The sequence below is a fragment of the Nicotiana sylvestris genome, chromosome 3 (genome assembly GCF_000393655.2).
Source record: "Nicotiana sylvestris chromosome 3, ASM39365v2, whole genome shotgun sequence".
Lineage (NCBI taxonomy): Eukaryota > Viridiplantae > Streptophyta > Magnoliopsida > Solanales > Solanaceae > Nicotiana > Nicotiana sylvestris.
Genome location: NC_091059.1, coordinates 79,472,879 through 79,487,102, shown reverse-complemented (window position 1 = coordinate 79,487,102; position 14,224 = coordinate 79,472,879).

Genomic DNA, 14,224 nt, shown 5'->3' with positions numbered 1-14,224 from the left:
ACGGAGGTTCGTAGCTTTCTCGGTTTGGCAGGTTATTACAAGAGATTTGTAGAGGGATTTTCTTTCCTTTCAGCACCTTTGACAAAGTTGACTCAGAAGGGAGCAAAGTTTCAATGGGCTGATGCTTGCGAACGCAGTTTCCAGGCATTAAAGGACAGATTAACTTCAGCACCTGTTCTAACGCTCCCAGAAGGGACCAATGGTTATGTGATCTATTGTGACGCTTCAGGCATTGGATTGGGTTGTGTGCTGATGTGGCATGGTAAAGTTGTAACTTATGCTTCTAGACAACTAAGAAAGCACGAGAAGAACTACCCGACCCATGATTTAGAGTTAGCTGCAGTGATTCATGAACTAAAGATGTGGAGGCACACCTTGTATGGCATTCATGTTGATATCTATACAGATCATAAGATCCTCCAGTACATCTTCAAGCAAAAGGAATTGAATCTACGTCAAAGGAGATGGTTGAAGCTACTTAAAGACTATGACGTTGATATTTTATACCTTTTAGGAAAGGCAAACATAGTAGCCGACGCCTTCAGCCGTAGATCTATGGGTAACATGTCATCTTTACAGCCAGAAAAGAGCGAAATAGCCCATGAGGTTCATTAGCTAGCTAGTCTTGGAGTTCAGTTGCTGGACTCAGGTGATATTGGAATTACTATTTAGGATACAACAACATCCTCTTTAGTAACCGAGGTAAAGGGATGCCAGTACGGGGATCTTATGTTAGTTCATTATCGGGATACCACCCTTCAGAAGGAGAAGACACCATTTGAAATTATAGAAGATAGGGTCCTCAGATATCAAGGATGATTATGTGTCCCTAATGTTGCAGGGCTACGTCAGCAGGTTATGGCAGAAACTCACTATTCTCGTTATTCTGTCCATCTATAAGTGACCAAGATGTATCATGATATCAAGGAAGTGTATTGGTGGGACAAAATGAAAAAGGATATAGCAGAGTTTGTTGCTCAGTGTCCTAACTGTCAGTAGGTTAAGATTGAGCATAAAAAACCCGGTGGGTTATTGCAAGCTATGGAGATCCCGACTTGGAAATGGGAAGTAATCAATATGGACTTCATCGTAGGCTTACCTCGTACCCAGTGTAAGTTCGATTCGATATGGGTAATTGTTGATAGGCTTACAAAGTCAGCATATTTTTTGCCCGTTAGAACTATTCCTCAGAGGATTATGCAAGCCTTTATATAAAGGAGATAGTACGACTACATGGTGTCCCTGTATCTATTATCTCGGATAGATGAGCTCAATTTACAGCTAACTTTTGGAGATCCTTCCAAAAAAGGTTGGGGACTCAAGTAAGTCTTAGTACATCATTTCATCCCCAAACAGATGAACAGGCTGAGCGTACTATTCAGACACTGGAGGATATGTTACGAGCTTATGTAATAGACTTCAAAGGTAGCTGGGATGATCATCTGCCTCTTATTGAGTTCGCATATAATAATAGTTACCATTCCAGTATTCAGATGGCTCCATACGAAGCTCTTTACAGACGTAAGTGTAGGTCGCCTATAAGGTGGTTCGATGTTGGAGAATCTGGATTACATGGGCCAGAGCTAGTTCAACAAGCTATAGAAAAAGTAAAGCTTATCCGAGATCGACTATTGATAGCTCAGAGTCGTCATAAGTCATATTCTAATATGCGACATCATGATTTAGAGTTCGGGGTTAATGACTGGGTATTCTTAAAGGTGTCACCTATGAAGGGTGTGATGAGGTTTGACAAGAAAGGCAAACTTAGCCCACGGTATATTGGGCCTTATAGGATCATTCAGAGAGTGGTCAAAGTAGCTTATGAGTTAGAATTGCCCTTGGAGTTGGAGTCTGTCCATCTGGTTTTTACGTATCTATATTACTCAAGTGCATTAGCGATCCTACCCGAGCAGTGCCCACGGATGATGTACAGATAATAGAGGACTTGTCATATGAGGAAATTCCTGTTGCCATCCTAGACCGACAAATCCGCAAGCTACGGAATAAGGAGGTAGCCTCCGTGAAAGTACTTTGGAGGAACAACAATATGGAAGAAATGACTTGGGAGGCCTAGGAAGACATGAAGTATAGATATCCCTACTTATTTCCTCCTCTAGAGAAGGGTCCGACTGAGACGTTATAACCATAAGGTACATGTATAAATTCTTGTGTTGGTTATTGTCGTTGGTCGTATGAGGCCATTGTTTATTCATAATTGTGGTCTTGTGTGGCGTTAGGTTATTAAGCTTCTATTGGGAGAGTTGGTAGTACTGTTGTTACAAAAGCGACCCTGCCAAAGTTATATAGATCACGGGGAGTTGAACATTCGAGAACGAATGTTTCTAAGGGGGAAGAATGTTACATCTCGCGTTTTCATATGTTAAACGTTTCATCTTCAGTTAATTGACATAGACTCGGGGATAAGATTATCTTGAGATTAGCGTATTTATGCTATTTATAACAAGCGATAAATAAGTGTCATGAAGGATAAAGGGTACACGAATTAAAGAAAACGAATTTCGTTGAAAGTGACCAATTTAGGATAAAATACGGGTCGAGCGATAATACCCAATAATTATGGACTAGTACCATGCAAGGTACCATATGACCATGGTAGTACGATGTATAAAGTATATTACAAATAAATAGAATTTTAAGTAATTTGAATTTTTTTAAATTATGCGGGTAATTGATTAATTACCGGGTAATAGGACATTACCCAGTTAATTAATAAGTGGATAAAAAAATTAATAATTTACCCCCCTAACGTGGCAGAATGCCACCAATAGGTAAACTGACTCATATTTATTTATGAGTAGGTGTCCACTTAATTCATTAAGTATAAGACACCTCACCTTTATACTATGTACATGAAAATATTACCTGCACAAAAACATTAGCCACTTAGTTCATTTGAGATAGAAAGACCTCACTTTTTATACTTTACATTTGATATAGAAAGACTCTCATTCTTGCAAAAGAAATGTTAGCCATCTTCAACCAAAAATGCTTAAATCTAGAACGTAGAAAGCTTCAACAAACGTTTTCCAACCAAAAGCCCAACGATAATTATTGGAAGCTTAACAACGTACAAAGTTTGCGGTTCTAAAAGAGCACAGTCAATCTTCAAGATTATTATACGGAGTTTTTCCTACTCCAGGTATGTTAAGGCCATCCCTTCTTTCTTTTGGCATGATCCAAATTATACTAAAGAAACGAGCAAATGTACAATTTCCATAAATTACTCTATTCATAGAGATACTAGGGGTGTCTATATTCTTGATTCCCCATGAGAATTATTATTATCTTCTGTTCATAGGTCTCAGAGTAATACGCAGTTGAAAAAGTTTATCTGGAAGGAATATTGAGATTTTTACGTATTTTTCATGCATTTCACCAATTTATACATGTGCATTGACCCATAACCAGATGTCATTATATATGCGTATATATGTAAATATATGTATATGGGATATGGGAAAAGGTTACGATATTATATATGCACCACCACCTGATCAGCTGGTATATGTTGATGATCTTGCCCACAGTGGCCAAGACAATATGATGGATGCCCTCAGTGGCTTGATAATATAATGTACACCCATACCTATGCATGACATGACATTTATACGCATGTACATGACATTATAAGTGTTTTAGAATTTACAAACTTATTCTGATTTAAAGATGTGTATCTATATTCCATGTTTCATCTATGTCTATTACGTACTAATTTTCTTGCTTTACATACTCAGTACATTTTTTATACTGACGCCCTATTTCACAGGGCATGCGTTTCATGCCCACATGTGCAGGTAGGCAAGCTGACGGTCCCCCTTCTTAGGATCCCTGAACAGCGAGAGTTGGCGTGCTCCACTTGATCCAGAGCTACTTTTGATTTTGGTACGATACTGTTTGAACTATAACAGTTGTATGAAAGGAAAAGACAAGTCAAACTGTGACCAAAGATGCAGCTCTACCTCACCTTGAGCAGATAGTCCAACAACCAACCTACTGCTAATACTTGGTCCCAACTCCTGGATCTGCACAATTAAGTGAAGAATGTGATATGAGTACAACTAACCCAATGTACTCAACAAGTATTGTAAATAAACACGGCAAGGTAAAAGGAGCACAAATTATTAATGATACTAGCTATCACCTATGCAGTTTCATCTTTAATTCCGGTACAGAATAATATTGAAATCAAATCATCAAGTTTATTAAGGAAAACATCCGTGTGTATATGTGTACAATTTCTTAAACACTCTGCTCATACAATATCTTGGCATATAGAGGTGATATGTAGTTAAATTAGATAAATGATTAAGGAAATTGTAAGTAGAGATGAAATGCAAAATCCAACAACACACTGGCCAAATTCCCTCACTTTTATATATTCATTCCAAACCACTGATCAGTATTTGCAATATCCACGTGTACACCATCAAGAGAAAAATATGATAGGGTGACCCTAGGGGGATGGATCCATATCCAAACGCTGTATGGATAACTCACGTGCTGTACGGACAACTCACATTCGAATAACACAATCCGCCCGATATGTTCACATGCACAACAACACAATCTTTACGGTGTGGCCACATGCCTCTAGTCCAAACACATCATACAGGAGCAATTAAACAAGTATACATATATGCTTCACGGACAACTCGTGTGCTAAACCAGAAATGCCAATAACATCAATATATGGATCCCCATGGACAACTTACATGTTGTACGGATAGTTCATATGCTAATAATACAATCCGCCAGGTATGGTCACATGCATAATAACACAATCCCTCTGGCGTGGTCACAGGCCTCCAGTACAAACACATCATACTGTATACAGCGAATCCAAGGGCCTGATTCCCCCCATCGTAGCACCATCTCGCGGTCGTGCCCCTCGAAGCTCGAAGCCAAGGTCGAGACTCATCCTCTCTCTCTCTCTCTCTCTCTCATATATATATATATATATATATATATATATATATATATATATATATATATATATATATATATATATTGGTCCGAAGGATCTCGTATTCTGACAGATACAACAAGCTATGACAGGCAATAGGGAAGTTCCCAAGGCGCGCGGCTTAACCTGGCATGGTTGGTCTATCCGAGGCCTATTTTTCAAGATGTCATGTCTAGCCGTCCTATCTCCATACCTTTACAATTAGCACGTTCTGTACCATAATGGATTCCCCTTTTATATAAAGGGGATCCTCATTACTTTGTAGGCGGGACTGATGTTGCTCCATTTTCTCCACAAGTGCAATAATATCTCTCTCTCTCTCTTTTCTTTCTAACTTGCTCGTTCTCACTGGTCTGAGGCCACCTCGATATTCATCGCGTTCTTACTTGTTCTTCATCATCTACCTTAGTAGCGACCTTAAAGAGACTTGTTTAGTTATATCCTCAACTGTTATCCCATTCGTGACTGTCCACGACACCTCGAACTCGACACTGACATTGACCCTGAGGTCCCTCATCGACAAGACATACATCCGGGCAGCAGGCCCTTCGGTTCGATTATTATCCCATTTTAGCTCGTACTTAATCTCTAAACTCTATATTATTAGCATCAACTGCTCTAACAACTACCTCAGGAATATATCACGTATTTTTAGAATCCATTTGTAAATTTAAATGTTGTTACCATTTTCACGGTAAATAGTTTGGCGCCCACCGTGGGGATAAAATTAATAGTGATTATTTCTTTGCTGGTTCCATTACACAAATACACGTTATTTTTTCACGCTTTTTCTCGTCCAAAGATCTCTTTTTTCAGGACGAAGCACCTGGTTCGACTAGTGAAATAGGAAGCTGGAACTCAAAGGCTACGGAGAAAAGGGCACGACCGACCTACAGGTCGGTGTCCACATGATTATTGGGGGAGCCAACGTTCCCCGAGGACTCGTGTCCAAACGAGCGAGAACGTCCACTATAGAGGAGGGGTCGGCCCAAGAGCGCTTACCTGGAGAAACTCTTTTATTCAGCAAGGAGGATCTCGAAGCCATGATGGAACCACACAACGACGCGCTAGTAATCTCGTTCCTCTCAAACAACACCAGAATAAAGCACGTGCTCGTGGATCCAGGCAGTTCGGTCAACATAATCAGGTCAGAAGTAGTAGAACAACTAGGGCTGCTCAATCAAGTTGTTCCCACCCCTCGGGTCCTCCACGGTTTCATCATGGTCGGAGAAGAAACGAAGGGAGAATTTTTTCTCCCGATCGACACGTCTGGCACGACCCAGAACACCGAGTTTCAGGTCGTCGACGGCGATATGAGATACAACTCCCTACTTGGCAAACCTTGGATACACAACATAAGGGCAGTGCCCTAGACCTTGCACCAGGTGATAAGGTTTCCCACCAGGGATGGCATCACGACCATACATGGAGAACAGCGGGTAGCAAGGGAAATGTTCGCGGTCCACCATGAGACGCCAACCCCCGCATGCCCGACCCCGGACAAGGGGGGAATCATGCAGACCCTTGAAGACGCGAGGAAGACTTCTTCGCACCCAGAACCTTCGTGGCCCCTGAGGAATCTGACACGACCAAGTCAACAGTCGAAGAGCTGGAGCAAACCATTTTGATCAAACACCTCCCGGGTCGCAAGGTATACCTAGGAACGGGGCTAACCGCCAAACTCAGGACAAAGTTTAATCAATTCCTTAGTAATAACATCAACTGTTTCGCTTGGTCCCACTTAGATATGACAGGTATCCCAGCAGAAATAACCTCCCACAAACTAAGCGTTGACCCCAAATTCAAACCTGTGAAGCAAAAAAGAAGACCGCTGTCCGAGGTGAAGCACGCCTTCATCAAAGAGGAAGTGGCAAAGCTCCTTAAAATCGGATCTATCAGGGAGGTAAAGTATCCTGAATGGCTAGCTAACATAGTGGTAGTGCCAAAAAAAGGGAATAAGCTAAGGATGTGCGTAGACTATAACGACTTGAACAAAGCATGTCCAAAAGATTCCTTCCCGTTGCCTAATATCGATCGCCTGATCGATGCTATGGCCGGCCACGAAACCCTCACTTTCCTCGATGCCTACTCAGGATACAATCAAATCCAAATGAACCCCGAGGATAGGGAAAAGACCTCATTTATCACGAAATACGATACATATTGTTATAACATAATGCCCTTCGAGCTAAAAAATGTGGGAGCAACATACCAATGGCTAGTTACAAAATGTTAGAGCAGCAAGTAGGAAAATCAATGGAGGTATATATTGATGACATGCTAGTCAAATCCATGCATGCAGAGGACCATCTGACCCATTTCTAGGAAACCTTCAACATCCTTAGAAGCTACAACATGAAGCTCAATCCTGAGAAGTGCGCCTTCGGAGTAGGTTCAGGCAAATTCCTGGGCTTCATGATCTCAAATAGGGGGATCGAAATCAATCCCGATAAAATAAAGGCCATCGAAAAGATTACAATGGTAAACAATGTAAAAACCGTTCAACGGCTGATGGGGTGGATTGCGGCCCTAGGCAGATTCATATTGAGATCGTCGGACAAAAGACACCATTTCTTCGCCCTGCTCAAAAGAAAGAACAACTTTGAATGGACTTCAGAATGCCAACACGCCCTGGAAGAACTGAAACAGTACTTGTCTAGCCCGCTTTTGCTACACACGCCCAAGGAGGATGAAACGCTATACCTATACTTTGCCGTATCCAAAATAGCGGTAAACGGCGTACTAGTCCAAGAAGAGCAAGGTATGCAATTTCCTATTTATTATGTGAGCCGAACCTTGCGGGACACTGAAACCCGGTACCTCCATCTAGAAAAATTGGCCCTCGCACTAATAAGCGCCTCGCGCAAACTGAAGCCTTACTTCCAGTGTCACCATATCTACGTCCTGTCAACTTACCCCCTCCGAAGTATACTGCATAAACCCGAGTTATCGGGTCGATTGGCCAAGTGGGCTATCGAGCTCGGAGGGTATGACATCGAGTATCAACCTCGGATGGCCATCAAGTCACAAATCCTGGTAGACTTCGTGGCCGACTTCTCGCCAACCCTCGTGCCCGAGGTAGAGAAGGAGCTTTTATTGAAATCAGGCACATCCTCCGGGGTATGGACCCTGTTCACAGATGGTGCCACAAAAATAAGGGGATCCAGACTCGGTATAGTCCTAAAGCCGCCCGTAGGCTGCATAATCAAACAATCCATAAAAACCACAAAACTGACTAACAATGAAGCCGAGTATGAGGCTATGATTGCAAGTTTAGAGTTGGCCAAAAGTTTGGGAGCCTAAAATGTCGATGCAAAATGCGACTCGCTCCTCGTAGTAAGCCAGGTAAATGAAAGCTATGAAGCCCGAGAAGACAGGATGCAAAGGTATTTGGACAAAATCCAAATCGCATTGCGTCGCTTCAAAGAGTGGACCTTAGTCCATGTACTTCGAGAGCAAAATTGCGAGGCCGACGCCCTCGCAAACCTAGGATCTTCCGCCGAAGAGGAAGACCTGCTCCCCGGAACCGTCGTTCAACTGTTCAAATTTGTGGTCGAGGAAGGTCCCACGGAAATTAACTCCACAAGCCTGACATGGGGCTGGAGAAACAAATACATAGATTATTTGAAAGACGGAAAGCTACCCACAGATCCAAAAGAATCAAGGGCCCTATAGACCGAAGCGTCCCGGTTCTCACTCGACGAAAATGGGGCTCTTTATAGGAGAACCTTTGATTGTCCCCTGGATATATTCTTGGGGCCGAGCGACATGGATTACGTGCTCCGGGAGATCCATGAAGGCGCCTATAGAAATCACTCCGGGGCTGATTCCTTAGTCCGGAAAGTAATCAGAACGGGCTACTATTGGGACATCATGGAAAAAGACGACAGGGAATTCATTTGAAAATGCGACAAGTGTCATAGGTTCACTCCTATGATCCACTAGCCCGGGGAACAACTGCATTCTGTTTTATCACAATGGCCATTTATGAAATGGGGGATGGACATTGTCGTCCCTTTGCCGATAGCGCCAGGTAAGGCCAGATTCATTTTATTTATGACTGACTATTTCTCAAAGTGGGTGGAAGAGCAGACCTTCGAGAAAATAAGGGAGAAGGTAGTCATCAATTTTATATGGGAACACATCATATGCTGGTTCGGAATCTCGTCCTAAATAAGATGCGACAACGGGAGGCAATTAATCGAGAGCAAGGTAACACAATTCCTTGAAGACAACAAAATCAAGAGATTCCTGTCAACGCCATACCACCCGTGTGCAAACGGACAAGCCGATTCTACAAATAAAACCATCATTCAAAACTTAAAAAAGAAGTTGGAAAGCGCCAAGAGAAAATGTAGAGAAACGCTGCCCGAGGTGCTGTGGGCATATCAGACGACTCCAAAATCGAGCACCGGGGAGGCACCCTTCTCTCTAGTGTATGGCACCGAGGCACTGATACCGGTGGAGGCTGGAGAACCAAGCGCCAGATTCCGACACACTAGCGAGGGGTCAAACAATGAGGCTATGGCAAATGCCCTCGAGCTGCTCGACGAAAGACAGAAAGCCTCGCTGGTTCGGATGGCTGCCTAGAAACAGAAAATCGAAAGATACTACAATAGAAGAATGAATCTCCGATACTTCGGAATCGGAAACTTGGTCCTAAGAAAGGTTACCCTCAACACTAGAAACCCTAATGAAGGGAAGCTGGGCCAAAATTGGGAAGGACCGTACCGTGTCCTTGGGATAGTTGGCAAAGGATCTTATAAGCTTGGTACCATGGAGGGTGAACAACTTTCAAGTAACTGGAATTTATCAATGCTTAGGTGGTATTACTGCTAGGGCAGCCGGATGTGGAACCCCACAAATGTCCTCGAGCAAATGTCGCACTCTTTTTCCTACGACCAGATTTCTCATCCCAAAACGGGTTTTTGCCAGCAAGGTTTTTAATGAGATGACATCCATACATTTTCCCAGAAGGGTTCAAGGAACCTATGGGATTTCTTTCGCAGTCGGTCCCGCCTCGGGAAAAAGTCGAACAAGGCTCCTATAGGGAATAACGTATCGAGCCAAGCTCGCAAAAGCAAAAAAGCATGTATCTACACCAAGCAATAAAAGGATATATTTTCAACATCTTATTCTCTAGACAAGGAAATCTCAAGTATACCCCCGATAGGGGCCTCTCCACCAAATGCGTCCCGAGATACTCGGAGACTCGGCGTCAGCAATTTAGCACTTGCACGACCCTAGGGTCGGAACTCCGGGCTCATAAATCCCCTACAAGGCAACTCCGAGCTCACGAAAAGCGGTCTTCATGCTTAAACAAATTCAATGACTCGGAGACTGTCATTCATCGCCAATCGCCATGCGCTGGAAAACCCGAAACTATAAGACCCCTAACGGGTAGAATCGGCGTATCCAGATCTATTCTACATTACAAAAACTATAAGACCTCAACAGGAATGACAAACTGTAAGACCTCAACAGGCATGACAAACTATAAGACCTCAACAGGCATGAAAATCCCGAAGTTTAGGCTATACATCGCATTTGTAAGAATCCCGATAGGGCATACCCTCGGTGTAGATGCCTAAACTGTCACTCGGGATCAAAAAATGGCTACGGCCAAACACATATGACTACGGTCAAAATGACTGATACAACCAAACTAACGCGACTCGGGGATGCCCGTCCGTCGCTAAACAAAAATTGCAGGCCACTACTTTGAATATACTTCGGAAAGAACCGGTTAAAACAGGCTTCCCTCAACAGGCAAAAATGAGCTTCGACCATGTAGCTCCAAATCACTAGGCTTCAACCTACTCAGCCTACGAGCTATGAACCTTCCGAGGGGTCAGGCAAAAATCCTTCAAAAGACCTTAACGAGCGGAAAACAAAGCCTACAAAAAGCCCACGGGCAAAAACAGTGTAAGAGCCATTGTCGCCAGCTAAGCAAGCCTCCGGGCCATATATTAAAAGGTCTCTACGACCAAACAAGCATAAGAGCCATTGTCGCTAACTAATAAATTGACAACTTGAGGATTAAAATAAGCTTGAATCGTAACCCGATTCGGAGAATGGATTCAAAATAGTTAACTATGCAAGCCTCCGGGCCACATATGGAAAGGTATCGACGACCAAAACATATCGCTAGTCTGAAAATACTAAAGGGTCGATTAAAGCTCGAATCGCAACGCGACTCGGAGACTAGACCCGAAATAGTTAAACTGCGACACGCCTAAAGGTACGACATAAATGCCACTATCGCCGGCCGAGTGAGCCTTCGGGCCACCTACCTGTAAGGTCACTTCACCCGAAGCACAAAAGGCCATCGCCATCCGCCCATGTAGGCAGGAAAGAACTTTAGGGTCAATCAAAGCTCGAGTCGCAACGCGACTCGGAGACTGGACCCAAAATGGCTAAACTACAATATGCCTAAGGGCACGACATAAATGCCACTATTAGTGAGCCTCCGGGCCACCCACCTGTAAGGTCACTTCGACCCAAAGCACAAAAGGCCATCGCCGTCCACCCATGCAGGCAGGAAAGAACTTTAGGGTCAATCAAAGATCGAGTAACAACGCGACTCGGAGACTGGACCCAAAATGGCCAAAATACAATATGCCTAAGCGCACGACATAAATTCCACTATTAGTGAGCCTCCGGGCCACCCACCTGTGAGGTTACTTCGACCCGAAGCACAAAAGGCCATCACCGTTCGCCCATGTAGGCAGGAAAGAACTTGAGGGGCAATTGAAGCTTGAATCGCAACGCGACTCGGAGACTAGACCCAAAATAGTTGAAACAGCAAAATGCCCAAGGGAAAAAGACAAGAACCATCATCACCCGATCGCGCGGGCACGGGAAAGAGGAAATCAACGAGGTTCGGGACAAACCCGGCCCAAAAACCCAATGCAAGATGATGGGTCAAAAGCATGAGATCCCTCACGACGGATCATATCAGAGGCCACGTCAACCGGCCACGCGACAAACTCCCAAGCCAGCCCAAAAGGGCCGTAGGGCTATATTGCAGATCTAAGGTTTTCTGCCAATCATTGGTGAATTCAAAAAAGAAAAGGAAACAGAGTCGCAGAATTCTCCGCATACAAATGCCAAATTAAAAAGTACTGTACAACAAACAGGGAGATCAATAGGAAAAAATAGCAGATCCTAATCTTTTGCCAAACCAACGGCCTCAAAGGTTGTATCCAGGCGATTACAAATCCCCCGATGGCCTTTTCTCGATAGCATCCCCCATCTCCGAGGATCCACCCCCATTTTTTACACCGCTCGAGCTGCCTTCCAATACGCCCTTGATGGTCAGTCCTTGGGGAAACGGCCAAGCGTGACTCACAATTCGAGGCAAATTCGGGTCAGCCCCCTTGAACGTCTTCTCAATGTAGGAATCTACGACAATCGCTCCTCTCCCATGCGAAGATACAAGTGCCTCGACCTCAACTTTGGTCCGGAGCAATGCATACACCAACTCGGAATGAAGGCTCTTATACTTGCCGCTATCCTCCCTCGCGCCTTGAAGCTGGCGCTCAATCAAGGTAATTTTCTCCCTGAGGTTTCCCTTTTAGAAGACACCTCGCTCACACGCTGGCTAGGATCGAAGATTTATGCCTCCCTATCCTGAAGTTCCCTTCTCAGCAGGGTGTTTTCCTTCTCAAACTGCACTATCGAGGAAAGAAGAGTTTAAAGCGATGAGATTTTACAAGGGCTCAAATGATAGCAAAAGCAAGGGATAGATAACCTGTTCGGTGAAAAAAACTTTCTCGCGCTCATGACAACTCACCTCATCCTGACACTGGGCAATGGCCTGGTTATAAAGCTCCTCAGCCTGAAACCACATAAAAAAGTTAAGAAGATAAAGGACAGAGCGTCTCGAAGCAGCAAACAAGGGTAGATGAAGTGACCCGCTCACAAAGCCTGCCCATCTCGCCAAAAATAGATGAGGCGTCGACCTCGGAACTACCCTCAAGGATGACCAACAGCCTCCCGAGTCTGTCTCCGCCTTTGACCAGTGCTCCCGCCATGAAAAGCTCCTTGCAAGACTCCTCTTGCATTCTGGAAGATGGAATGATATCCCCCTTTGGAGAATCAACAATATCTAACGGGCTAACAGGGTTAATCTGGATCTTCGTCCTCTGTTCATCCCGAGTCCTAGCTCGAGGTCCCTCCAAACTGCCTTTCAAGAGTGTCCTAGTTTGGGGAGAACTCTGGCCACCTGTCAGTTCAAGGTCAGTGCTCGATACCCCATCCATTGCCTCGCCACCACATATCTGATCCACGGCAGCATCAGACTCCTGTCCGGAAGCATCTATTCCCATGGCCCTTGGATTAATCGGCCCCACAAGCTCTTCATAGGGTGTCGAGAAGCTGCTTTCTGCCTTACCCTCAGCACGAGGATTTCCTATCGCCCTGGATACTGGGGCCAATGGGTCGACCTTGGAATCCTCCATTCTGATCCTCTTGGGCTCCGGCGGAACCGGTAGGCTCTCCTGCCTCTTCCTCTCCTCGTCATGCATCTGAGTGTCCCCTCCAACAGACGGTACCTCCCTTACCAGTAGGGTTCCTCCTAGACCTGCATAAATGAAGATGTTAAAATGCATGATACAGAGAAAGTTAATGATATCAAGCTACATCAAAATGCACGGGTGCGTCAAGACTCAAGACTTACTAGGGCCTCCGGCCTCCCACCGGGCTTAGGATAAATCCCGCCATGCTTGGTCGGTATACGGGTAGATTGAATGCAAACGATCAACCCAATCCTGAAGGTCCAGCACTGCGCCGGGGTAGATCACTGCAGCTAAAAAGACAAGAAAGGCAGAGTCAGATGTATGAAGAAAAGTTACCAAGAAAGGGCAAAGGCACCACGTCTACTTATGCCCATCATTCCATCTCTCAGGGAACAACATCTTTTCCACTGGAATCAGATCAGATGTCCTCACTTGGAAAAATCGTCTTAACCACGCATCATCCTTGAATTCCTCAGCAGAAGCAAAAAGGGACCTCGAAGCTCGACAGTAAAGCTTGACTAAGCCTCCGCAAAGCAGATGAGGGCTATACATCCGTATCAAGTGGTTCAGGGTGAAGGGCATTCCTTCTATCATGCTTGAATAATGCCTGATCATATAAATCATGCGCCAGAACGAAGGGTGAACTTGACCTAGAGTCACCTGATAACTCGAGTAGAAGTCGAGAATCACGAGGTCAGTCAAGAACGCGGATGGCCCCAAA